This window comes from Mus caroli, chromosome 8 (assembly GCF_900094665.2).
Source record: "Mus caroli chromosome 8, CAROLI_EIJ_v1.1, whole genome shotgun sequence".
NCBI lineage: Eukaryota > Metazoa > Chordata > Mammalia > Rodentia > Muridae > Mus > Mus caroli.
In genome coordinates this window covers 1,802,182-1,814,190 of record NC_034577.1, presented here as the reverse complement: position 1 = coordinate 1,814,190, position 12,009 = coordinate 1,802,182, and positions in this window count along the sequence as shown.

Here is a 12,009-nt window from a genome sequence, read left to right as displayed (position 1 = left end):
ATTTCCAGAGTGGTTGTACAAGTTTGCAATCCCACCAGCAATGGAGGAGTGTTCCTCTTTCTCCACATCCTTGCCAGCATCTGCTGTCACCTGAGTTTTTGATCTTAGCCATTCTAACTGGTGTGAGGTGGAATCTCAGGGTTGTTTTGATTTGCATTTCCCTGATGATTAAGGATATTGAACATTTTTCAGGTGCTTCTCAGCCATTCAGTATTCCTCAGTTGAGAATTCGTTGTTTAGCACTGAACTCCATTTTAATTGGGTTATTTGGTTTTCTGGGACTCAATTTCTTGAGTTGTTTATATATATATTGGATATTCGTCCCCTAACTGATTTAGGATTGGTAAAGATCTTTTCCCAATCTGTTGGTGGCCTTTTTGTCTTACTAACAGTGTCCTTTGATTTACAAAAGCTTTGCAATTTTATGAGGTCCTATTTGTCATCCTTGATCTTACAGCACAAGCCATTGTTCTGTTCAGGAATTTTCCCCCTGTGCCCATATCTTCGAGGCTTTCCACACTTTCTCCTCTATAAGTTTCAGTGTCTCTGGTTTTATGTGGAGTCCCTTGATCCACTGAGACTCAAGCTTTGTACAAAGAGATATGAATGTATCAATTCCCATTCTTCTACATGATAACTGCCAGTTGAGACAGCACCATTTGTTGAAAATGTTGTCTTTTTTTCCACTGGATGGTTTTCCCTCCTTTGTCAAAAAACAAGTGACCACAGGCGTGTGGGTTCATTTCTGGGTCTTCAATTCTATTCCATTGATCTACTTATCTGTTACTGTACCAGTACCATGCAGTTTTTATCACAATTGCTCTGTAGTGCAGCTTGAGGTCAGGCATGGTGATTCCACCTGAGGTTCTTTTATTGTTGAGAAGAGTTTTTGCTTGCCTAGGTTTTTTATTATTCCAGATGACGTTGCATATTGCCCTTTCTAACTCTATGAAGAATTGAGTTGGAATTTTGATGGAGATTGTATTGAATCTGTAGATTGCTTTTGGCAAAATAGTCATTTTTACTATATTAATCCTGCCAATCCATGAGCATGGGAGATCTTTCCATTTTCTGAGATCTTCTTTAATTTCTTTCTTCAGAGTCTTGAAGTTCTTATCATACAGATCTTTCACTTCCTTAGTTAGAGTCACACCAAGGTATTTTATATTATTTGTGACTCTTTTGATGGGTGTTGTTTCCCTAATTTCTTTCTCATCCTTTTAATCTGTTGTGTAGAGAAGGCCACTGGTTTGTTTGAGTTAATTTTATATCCAGCTACTTCACTGAAGCTGTTTATCAGGTTTAGGAGTTCTCTAGTGGAATTTTTAAGGTCACTTATATATACTATCATATGGCAAATAGTGATATTTTAACTTCTTCTTTTCCAATCTGTAGCCCCTTGATCTCCTTTTGTTGTCTAATTGTACTTTCTAGGTCTTCAAGTACTATATTGAATGGGTAAGAAGAAAGTGGGCCACCTTGTCTAGTCCCTGATTTTAGTGGGAATGGTTCAAGTTTCTCTCCATTTTGTTTGATGTTGGCTGGTTTTCTGTATATTGCTTTTATTATGTCTAGGTATGTCGCTTGAATTACTGATCTTTTCCAGACTTTTATCATGAATGGGTGTTGGATTCTGTCAAGTGCTTTCTCAGCTTTCAAATAGATAATCATGTGGATTTTGTCTTGAAATTGTTTATATAGTGGATTATATTGAATTATATTAGACCATCCCTGCATCCCTGGGATGAAGCCTTCTTGATCATGCTGGATGATCATTTTGTTGTGTTCTTGGATTCAGTTTGTGAGAATTTTATTAAGTATTTTTGCATCAATATTCATAAGGGAAATTGTTCTGAAGTTCTCTCTCTTTGTTGGGTCTTATGTGGTTTAGGTATCAGACTAATTGTGGCTTCATCGAATGAATTGGGTAAAGTACTTTCTGCTTCTATTTTGTGGTATAGTTTGAGGAGAATTTCGATAGGGTATATGGGACGATTTCAATCGTTAATCTGATCCTGATTTAACTTTGGTACCTGGCATCTGTCTAGAAAATTGTCCATTTTATCAAGGTTTTCCAGTTTTGTTGAGTATGGGCTTTTGTAATAGGAACTGATGATGTTTTGGATTTCCTCAGATTCTGTTGTTCTGTCTCCCTCTCATTTCTGATTTTGTTAATTAGGATACTGTCCCTGTGCCTTCAATTAGTCTGGCTGAGGATTTATCTACCTTGCTGATTTTCTCAAAGAACCAACTCCTGGTTTGGTTGATTCTTTGTGTAGTTCTTTTTGTTTCCACTTGGTTGATTTCAGCCCTGAATTTGATTATTTTCAGCCTTCACTTCTCTTGGGTGAATTTGCTTCCTTTTCTACTAGAGCTTTCAGGTGTGCTGTCAAACTGCTTCAGTATGCTCTCTCTAGTTTCTTTTTTGGAGACACACACTTTTGTTTTAGGATAATATGTTCTGTAAATATCTGTTAAATCCATTTGGTTTATAACTGCTGCAAGTTTCCCTGTTTCCCTGTTTAGTTTCTCTTTCCAGGATCTGTCCATTGATGAGAGTGGAGTGTTGAAGTCTCCCACTATTACTGTGTGTGGTGCAATGTGTGTGTTGAGCTTTAGTAAAGTTTCTTTAATGAATAGGGATGCCCTTGCATTGGGAGCAAAGATGTTCAGAATTGAGAGTTAATCATGGCAGATTTTTACCTCTGATGAGTATGAAGTGCCCCTCCTTGTCTTTTTTGATAAATATGGGTTGAAAGTCGATTTTATTTGATATTAGAATGGCTACTCTGGCTTGTTTCTTGTGACCATTTGCTTGCAAGATTGTTTTCCAGCCTTTTACTCTGAGGTAGTGTCTGTCTTTGCCCCTGAGGTGGGTTTACTGTATGCAACAAAATGTTGGGTCCTATTTATGTAGCCAGTCTGTTAGTCTATGTCTTTTTATTGGGAAATTGAGTCCATTGATATTAAGGAAAAGTAATCATTGCTTCCTGTTATTTTTGTTGATAGAGTTGGGATTCTGTTCCTGTGGATATCTTCTTTTAGGTTTATTGAAGGATTACTTTCTTGCTTTTTCTATGGTATAATTTCCTTCCTTGTGTTGGAATTTACTCTTTTTTTATACTTTGAAAGTCTGGGTTCATGAAAAGATATTGTGTGGATTTGGTTTTGTCATGAAATACCTTGGTTTCTCCATTTATGGTAATTGAGAGTTTTGCTGGGTATAGTTAACTGGGCTGGCATTTGTGTTCTCTTAGGGTCTGCATAACATCTGTTCAGGATCTTCTGTCTATCATAGTTTCTGGTGAGAAATCTGGTGTAATTCTAATAGGTCTGCCTTTATATGTTACTTGGCCTTTTCCCCTTACTGCTTTTAATATTCTATCTTTATTTAGTGCATTTGGTATTCTGATTATTCCGTGTCAGGGGGAATTTCTTTTCTGGTCCAGTCTATTTGGAGTTCTCTAGGCTTCTTGTATGTTCATGGGCATCTCTTTCTTTAGGTTTGGGAAGTTTTCTTCTATAATTTTGTTGAAGATATTTACTGGCCCTTTAAGTTGAAAAATCTTCATTCTCATCTACACCTATTATCCTTAGGTTCAGTCTTCTCATTGTGCCCTGGATTTCCTGGATTTCCTGTGTTGAGTTAGAATCTTTTTTGCATTTTTTTCATTTTCTTTGATTGTCATGTACTTGTTTTCTATGGAATCTTCTGCACCTGAGATTCTCTGTTCCATCTCGTGTATTCTGTTGTTGATGCTTACATCTATGGCTCCTGGTATCTTTCCTAGGATTTCTATCTCCAGCATTGTCTCCCTTTGGGTTTTCCTTTATTGTTTCTACTTCCATTTTTAGATCTTGGATGGTTTTGTTCAATTCCTTCACCTGTTTGGTCATGTTTTCCTGTAATTATTTAAGGGATTTTTGTCTTTCCTCATTAAGGAGCTCTACCTGTTTGTCTGTGTTCTCCTGTATTTCTTTAAGTGAGTTATTGTTGTCTTACTTAAAATCCTCTACCAGCATCATGAGTTATGACTTTAAATCTGAATCTTGTTTTTATAGTGTGTTGGGGTACTCAGGACTTGCTGTGTTGGTAGTACTGGGTTCTGATGATGGTGTGCAGTCTTGGTTTATGTTAGTAAGATTTTTATGTTTGCTCTTTGACATCTAGTAATCTCTGGTATTAGATGTTCTCGGTATCTCTGGCCAGAGATTGTTCCTCTTGTGAGTCTGTTAGTCTCTGTCAGCACTCCTAGGAGACCAGCTCTCTCCTAAACCCTGGGGGTCAGATCACTCCCTGTAGGCAAGCTCTCCCCTGGCTGGGAAGGTGCACAGAGGTCTGAATATCAGCTCTCCCTCCAGCCTGAGGATGAAGGCCCGAAGGGTCCCTGTCCAAGAAGCTCTGTTCCTTCTGATGCCTGTACCTCTCCTTGTGGAACAGCCTCAGAGAGACCCTGGATAGAAAATGGTAGGTTGGAGAGCAAGGTGAGGGGAGGGTATAGGGGATTTTAGAGATAGCATTTGAAATGTAAATGAAGAAAATATCTTTCCAGGACTTTTATCATGAAGGGGTGTTAGATTTTGTCAAATGCTTTCTCAGCATCTAATGAGATGATCATGTAGGGTTTTTTTTCCTTTGAGTTTGTTTATATAGTGGATTACCTTGATGAATTTCCATATATTGAAGAATTGTAACTGAGGAATATCGAATGGCTGAAACAATGTTCAACATCCTTAATCATCAGGGAAATGAAAATCAAAACAACCTTGAGATTCCACCGCACACCAGTCAGAATGGTTAAGATCAAAAATCCAGGTGACAGCAGATGCTGGAGAGGATACAGTGAAAGAGGAACACTCCTCCATTGTTGGTGGGATTGCAAGTTTGTACAACCACTCTGGAAGTCAGTCTGGTGGTTCCTCAGAAAACTGGACATAGTACTACCGGAAGATCCAGCAATACCTCTCCTAGAAATATACCCAGAAGATGTTCCAACTGGTAAGAAGGACACGTGTGCCACTATGTTCATAGAAGCACTTTTTATAATAGCCAGAATCTGGAAAGAACCCAGATGTCCCTCAACACAGAAAATGTGGTACATTTACACAATGGAGTACTACTCAACTATTAAAAACAATGAATTTATGAAATTCTTAAGCAAATGAATACATCTGGAGGATGTCATCCTGAATGAGGTAACCCAATCACAAAAAGAACTCACAGGATATGCATTCACTGATAAATGGATATTAGCCCAGAAACTTAGAATACCCAAGATAAAATTTGCAAAACACATGAAAATCAAGAAGAAGAAAGACCAAAGTGTGTATTCTTCATCCCTCCTTAGAATGGGGAACAAAATACACATGGAAGGAGTTATAGAGACAAAGTTTGGAGCTGATGCAGAAGGAAGGACCATCCAGAGACTGCCCCACCCGGGGATCCATCCCATAATCAGCCATCAAATGCAGACACTATTGCATATGCCAGCAAGATTTTGCTGACAGGACCCTGATATAGCTCTCTCTAGTGAGGCTATACCAGTGCCTGGCAAATACAGAAGTGGATGCTCACAGTCATCTATTGGATGGAACACAGGGTCTCCAATGCAGCGTCTAGAGAAAGTACCCAAGGTGCTGAAGGGTTCTGCAACCCTATAGGAGGAACAACAATGTGAACTAACCAGTATCCCCAGAGCTCATGTTTCTAACTGCACATGTAGCAGAAGATGGACTTGCTGGCCATCATTAGGAGTAGAGACCCTTGGTCTTGCAAAGATTATATGCCTCAGTACAGGGGAATGCCAGGAAGTGGGAGTGGGCGGGTTGGGGAGTAGGGGATGGGGAGGGTATAGGGGACTTTTGGGATAGCATTTGAAATGTAAATGAAGAAAATACCAAATAAAAAATTGGAAAAAGAAAAAAAAAACAAACTTCAATGTCAAGAAAGAAAGAAAGAAAGAAACTGATAGAGCACTTGAACTCACTCATCTGTAGAATATAAAAAGTCACATGTGGTATTTAGAAGAGCTGATCTAGAGAGTCAAGTGGTCAAGTGGTGAATACCAATTATACCATTTCATAAGGTACATAAAAATAAAAACATCGCGTTGTACATGATAATTGTGTATAATTTTAATTGTCAATTAAATTTACTTTTTGACTGCATGTGGCTTGAAAGGCAAAAGTAAAAAAATAGTAATTTAATAACAAGGTTCACTTGAAAGGAGCCTTTGTTTTTATAACTGAGTTCTAAAGTTATATACTAGAAACAAAGGCATTTGGCAAAGAAGTCTCTAGTTTTCTATAAATTAAAAAAAAACTATAAACAAAAATCCATAAATGATCAGATCATAGTCTCTTGGAATTCCTGTCACACGTGACAGCTCCAGGAAATGGCACAGAAGAAAGATATATTTTGGGGACAGATAACGCAAAGAATGGGGAAACAGGTCAGTGACAGCCTATAGCTGTCTTTCAACCCTCCCCCAAAGATGCCTTCTTGGCCCGAAGTGGAGAAGGCATCAGACACTCTTCAGATTATGCCAGAATCCTACACCAAACTGGAACCAGACAGGCACTGGAGCAAAAGCTGCCTGTTCACCTGCCAACATTTACCTCAGTGTGAATGTCAAGTAAACTTGCCAACAAAACTTTAAGAGAATAATTTTTAGCAACAGGATGACAAGAAAAGTCTGCATAAGGATTAAAATGGATATATCTAGAGAGCACCTAAGATTCAAGAGCTTAATCATGACCTATGTTCCACAGTAGCAAACAGCCTTTCCTCGGCTTTCAGTCCCAGGATTAAATCACCAATCATATCACAAGATGTCATTGATGCCACTTCCCACCTAGAAGCAGCAAAGTGGAAAAGAAATTCTAACATTAAAAGGAAAGAACAGTCATAACGTAGATGTAGAAACTATGACATAGCATCTTACTTATTTAGCCTTGCATTCCTCTCAACTACATGCCTTGCTAAAATAAAGGGGTAAAAACATAATTACTTATTTATTTACTGCAAAATGCAGTATCATCTTGCTATATAAGTGAGAGTCTATAAGAGGTCACTTGAGATGGTGGCCTCAGGTTGGATGCACAAGGAATTTCAAATGGGAAGCCCTTATTTATGCAATGCAATAAAGTATTAAGTTAATCAAGTATCATAAATTTTTTTCTTCAGACTCCATAGAACCAACACTGCATTGGTGATCAGGGGTTTTAACCTGCAGCTTCACAGGAAGGGGAACATACTGACAGTTTTATCCAAAACATCTTAGCAACAAAACAACCTTCAAAACTATTCCTGTCCTGATCTTTCTGTCTCCCAGAAGCATGCATAGTACTAAGGATGTCCAGTTCCTCAGAAATGGCATGCAACCTGTTAGCTTCAACCCAAGGCTGTTGCAAAGCAGTCTTTGGATTTAGCTACAGTACCTGTTTCCTGTGCACCTCTCAACTCATCCCTATTGTTCCATGTGCTCTGCTGTGCCTTTTAAGCATGTGTGTTTAGTCATTCATCTTTAGAGAGTGGAGACTAGGCTTGAGAATTCCTCCAGATAGCCTCTGTGTTGATCTGGACCACTATTATACAGCTCAACCCCTAGACTAGAATGAAAACTCTGTGTCCCTGGTAGACTAATTACATTGTTAGGTCAGCATATTCTTCCCTTTTCCATATTTTGCTTTTGTCTTTCACTCTTACTAAGCTTAATAACCAACACCACATCTAACTTTTTAAAACTTTTATGTATACCAAAAAGTCAAAGGAAAAGGGCAGACACACAAAAAGTGTGATATCTCCAATCTGAGCCAAATTCCTAAAACGTTAGCCCATTAAGTGGCCAAGAAAAATAAGACAAAATTGGTGCAAACTTCATTTTCAAAAGTTCTCACAGTAGTTTTATAAGTGCCTAGAGGGATGAGTTAACCTTGGTTGTGTCTTGTTTAATTTGGCCATTTAGAGAGCTAACTCTTTTCTGCCTTGGCTCTGATTGCAGATGTCACACCTCTACATGTCTGGACTTGATTCTTCACCTGCCTTTTTTGGAGTACAGTAAATGTTTCTGATTTGGTATCATGCTAAAAGAATTTGTAAGTGGTTTCTTTGCTCAATGTCTGAATGGATTGGGATCAGGTGTGTTGGTAGGTTTCCACTGTTAAATTATTTCACACCCCTTCAACACTATATAATAGCCACAATCCCAGATTTCATCTTCCATGTGGGAGGTCAATATATTCTGTGACATGCATTGAAAAAAGAAAATTTAAACATTGCACTTACACACCTAACTAGAAAATATGTGTTACCTTAGCCATGAATTTCTAATTAGCATTTTTACTTGAGAAGCAGCAATTACCTAACCTACCAAACAATGCAGAAATCATTATTATCATGAGTTTGTTCATTTATGAAATGGGTGGGCCACTGCTTATCACATGATCACTGTGTTTATGGTTGAGGATGAAGAAATTAAATTGAGATAAACTCCTTATGGAAATTCACTGCATTTGCTGTTTCTCCTCACCAAAAAGTATTAAATACAGCCTATAGAGACAAATAAAGATGATATAAATTAGAAGCGATAAGAAAGAAAACACAAAGAGTCATAATTTAAATGAGGAAGAAAAATGTGAACTATGGATCATCAACTCAGAAATTCATATATCCCAACCTACTACATCCATAACCATAAGTCTCTTAACATAACCAAAAACATGGTTTATAATCATTTTTCCTCATAAGGTTTTTGAGAAGATCACAGAAAGATATGGATATAAAAAATATCCTGCAGATTAAAAACACCAATAAAGTATTAGATAATAAAACACTATACTATAGTGTGATCACAACTATTTCGAGCTCAGAGAGATAGAAGATCTATACAAACTAGAAAAAAACTGAAAAATCACCATAGCATCTGAAACTTGAGATGGGCTTTAAAGAATCTGTACAATTTGAAAAATGTCTTCTGTATAACAAGTTAAGAAAAGGTTTTGGAAGATGAAGAATGTTGGCAGGCAACAGATGCAGAAACATACAGGTAATTGTCATTTCATGCTAAGAGGACCATTGAGAGTGAGAATCAGTGAAGTTACACACCAAGGACTGTTGCTGGATATTTGATTACACTGAGGGTATGTTATTTAGTGGAAAAAAGTTTCTACTTGTTGTGCAGCCTAGCCCTTAGCATAGACCTTTAAACCCTATGCCTAGAATATATACAAGCCCTTAGTATACAACTTAATCCCAAACAATGAGGGTAAAGTTAATTTGTGGAAGCACCCATGCTTAAAAATTATCTATAATTGAGTAGTAGACAAAGCGACAAATCAGGGAAAGATTTGGGAGAATATGATATGCCCAACTCTCAGGAGAAGAGAGAGAAAGAAAAGTTACAGAAGAGGGAACAGCACAGAGGATGAGAGGAGGAGGCAATTTTACCAAGAGAGTTTTACAGAGATGGATAGAAGAGAGAACAGGCTGGACATCAGGGAAAACAGAATGAGTCAGAGATTGTGAAGAAGCCAGAAGATTATACCGGATTACCAGAGTTAGTTTGAGGCCAAGCAGAGCAAAAAACTGGACTCTGAAAGAGAATCCCAAATTGAATCAGTCAGTTTTGAGAGGAGTTTGAATCAGACAGCCATACATCAGAAAGAACTAGGAAATAGTGAGCTTAATCAGCAGTAAGTCGCAGATGCTGAAAATATTGTAGGCCTAGATTAGATTGTACAGAGGCTAAAAGCTTCCAGGAGTATGTCTAGGTTAGCAGATAGAGGCAATAATCCTCAGAGATATTTACCTCAGTCAGGTGAATAAAAGATGCTTTAACAAAAGAGAAATAGAAATGAGGCAACAGAGATGGAAGAAATGATCCATCTTAGGAACAAAATTTCTATGACACACATTCACACACAGCATCCACACTCATATATTAAAGTCATAATTAATAAATGATGATATTTTAGTCACAAATAATATAAAATACCTTGGTGTGACTCTAACTAAGGAAGTGAAAGATCTGTATGATAAGAACTTCAAGTCTCTGAAAAAAGAAATCAAAGAAGATCTCAGAAAATGGAAAGATCACCCATGCTCATAGATTGGCAGGATTAATATAGTAAAAATGGCTATCCTGCTTAAAGCAATCTACAGATTCAATGCAATCCCCATCAAAATTCCAACTCAATTCTTCAACGAATTAGACAGGGCAATATGCAAATTCATCTGGAATAACAAAAAACCTAGGCAAACAAAAACTCTCCTCAACAATAAAAAGACCTCTGGTGGAATCACCATGCCTGACCTCAAGCTGTACTACAAAGCAATTGTAATAAAAACTGCATGGTACTGGTACAATGACAGACAGGTAGATCAATGGAATAGAATTGAAGATCCAGAAATGAACCCACACACTTGATCTTTGACAAGGGAGCTAAAACCATCCAGTGGAAAAAGGATAGCATTTTCAACAAATGGTGCTGACACAACTGGCAGTTATCATGTAGAAGAATGTGAATTAATCCATTCTAATCTCCTTGAACAAAGCTCAAGTCTAAGTGAATCAAAGAACTCCACATAAAGCCAGAGACACTAAAACTTATAGAGGAAAAAGTGGGGAAAGCCTCGAAGATATGGGCACAGGGGGAAAATTCCTGAACAGAACAACAGTGGCTTGTACTGTAAGATCAAAAATCGACAAATGGGACCTCATAAAATTGCAAAGCCTCTGTAAGGCAAAAGACACTGTCAATAAGACAAAAAGCCCACCAACTGATTGGGAAAGGATCTTTCCCTATCCTAAATCAGATAAGAGACTAATATCCAATATATATAAAGAACTCAAGAAGATGGACTCCAGAAAATCAAATAATTATTTTAAAAAAATGAGTTACAGAGCTAAACAAAGCTAAAAAAAATCTCAACTGAGGAATACTGAATAGCTGAGAAGCACCTGAAAGAATGTTCAATATCTTTAATCATCAGGGAAATGCAAATCAAAACAACCCTGAGATTACAACCTCACACCAGTCAGAATGGCTAACATCAAAAATTCAGGTGACAGCAGATGCTGGTGAGGATGTGGAGAAAGAGGAACACTCCTCCATTGCTGGTGAGATTGCAAGTTTGTACAACCACTCTGGAAATCAGTGTGGCAGTTCCTCAGAAAATTGAACTTAGTACTACCAGACGATCCAGCAATACCTCTCCTGGGAATATACCCAAAAGATGTCTCAACTGGTAATAAGGACACATGCTCCACTATGCTCATAGCAGCCTTATTTATATTAGCCAGAAGCTGGAAAGAATCCAGATCTCCCTCAACCAAGGAATGGATACAGAAAATGTGGCAAATTTACACAATGGAGTACTACTCAGCAATTAAAAGCAATGAATTTATGAAATTCTTAGGCAAATGGATGTATCTGGAGGATATCATCCTGAATGAAGTAACCTAATCACAAAAGAACTCACATGATATTCACTCACTGAAAAGTGGATATTAGTCCAGAAACTTAGATTACCCAGGATACAATTTGCAAAACTTATGAAAATCATGAAGAAGGAAGACCAAAGTGTGGATTCTTCATCCCTCCTTAGAATGGGGAACAAAATACCCATGGAAGGAGTTACAGAGACAAATTTTGTAATTGAGACAGAAGGAAGGACCATCTAGAGACTGCCCCACCTGGAGATCCATCCCATAATGAGCCACCAAACATAGACACTAATTGCATATACCAGCAAGATTTTGCTAACAGGACCCTGACGTAGCTCTCTCTTGTGAGGCTATACCAGTGCATGGCAAATACAGAAGTGGATGCTCATAGTCGTCTATTGGATGGTACACAGGGCCCCAATGAACGAGCTAGAGAAAGTACCTGAAAGAGGAAAATTACTGACCACCAGAACTTTCACCCCAGAGTACATTCTGAACTCTCACACCAGAGTCAGACCCCCTCTCAAATGAAAACTGTTCCGGGGACATTTCTGAGATAAGG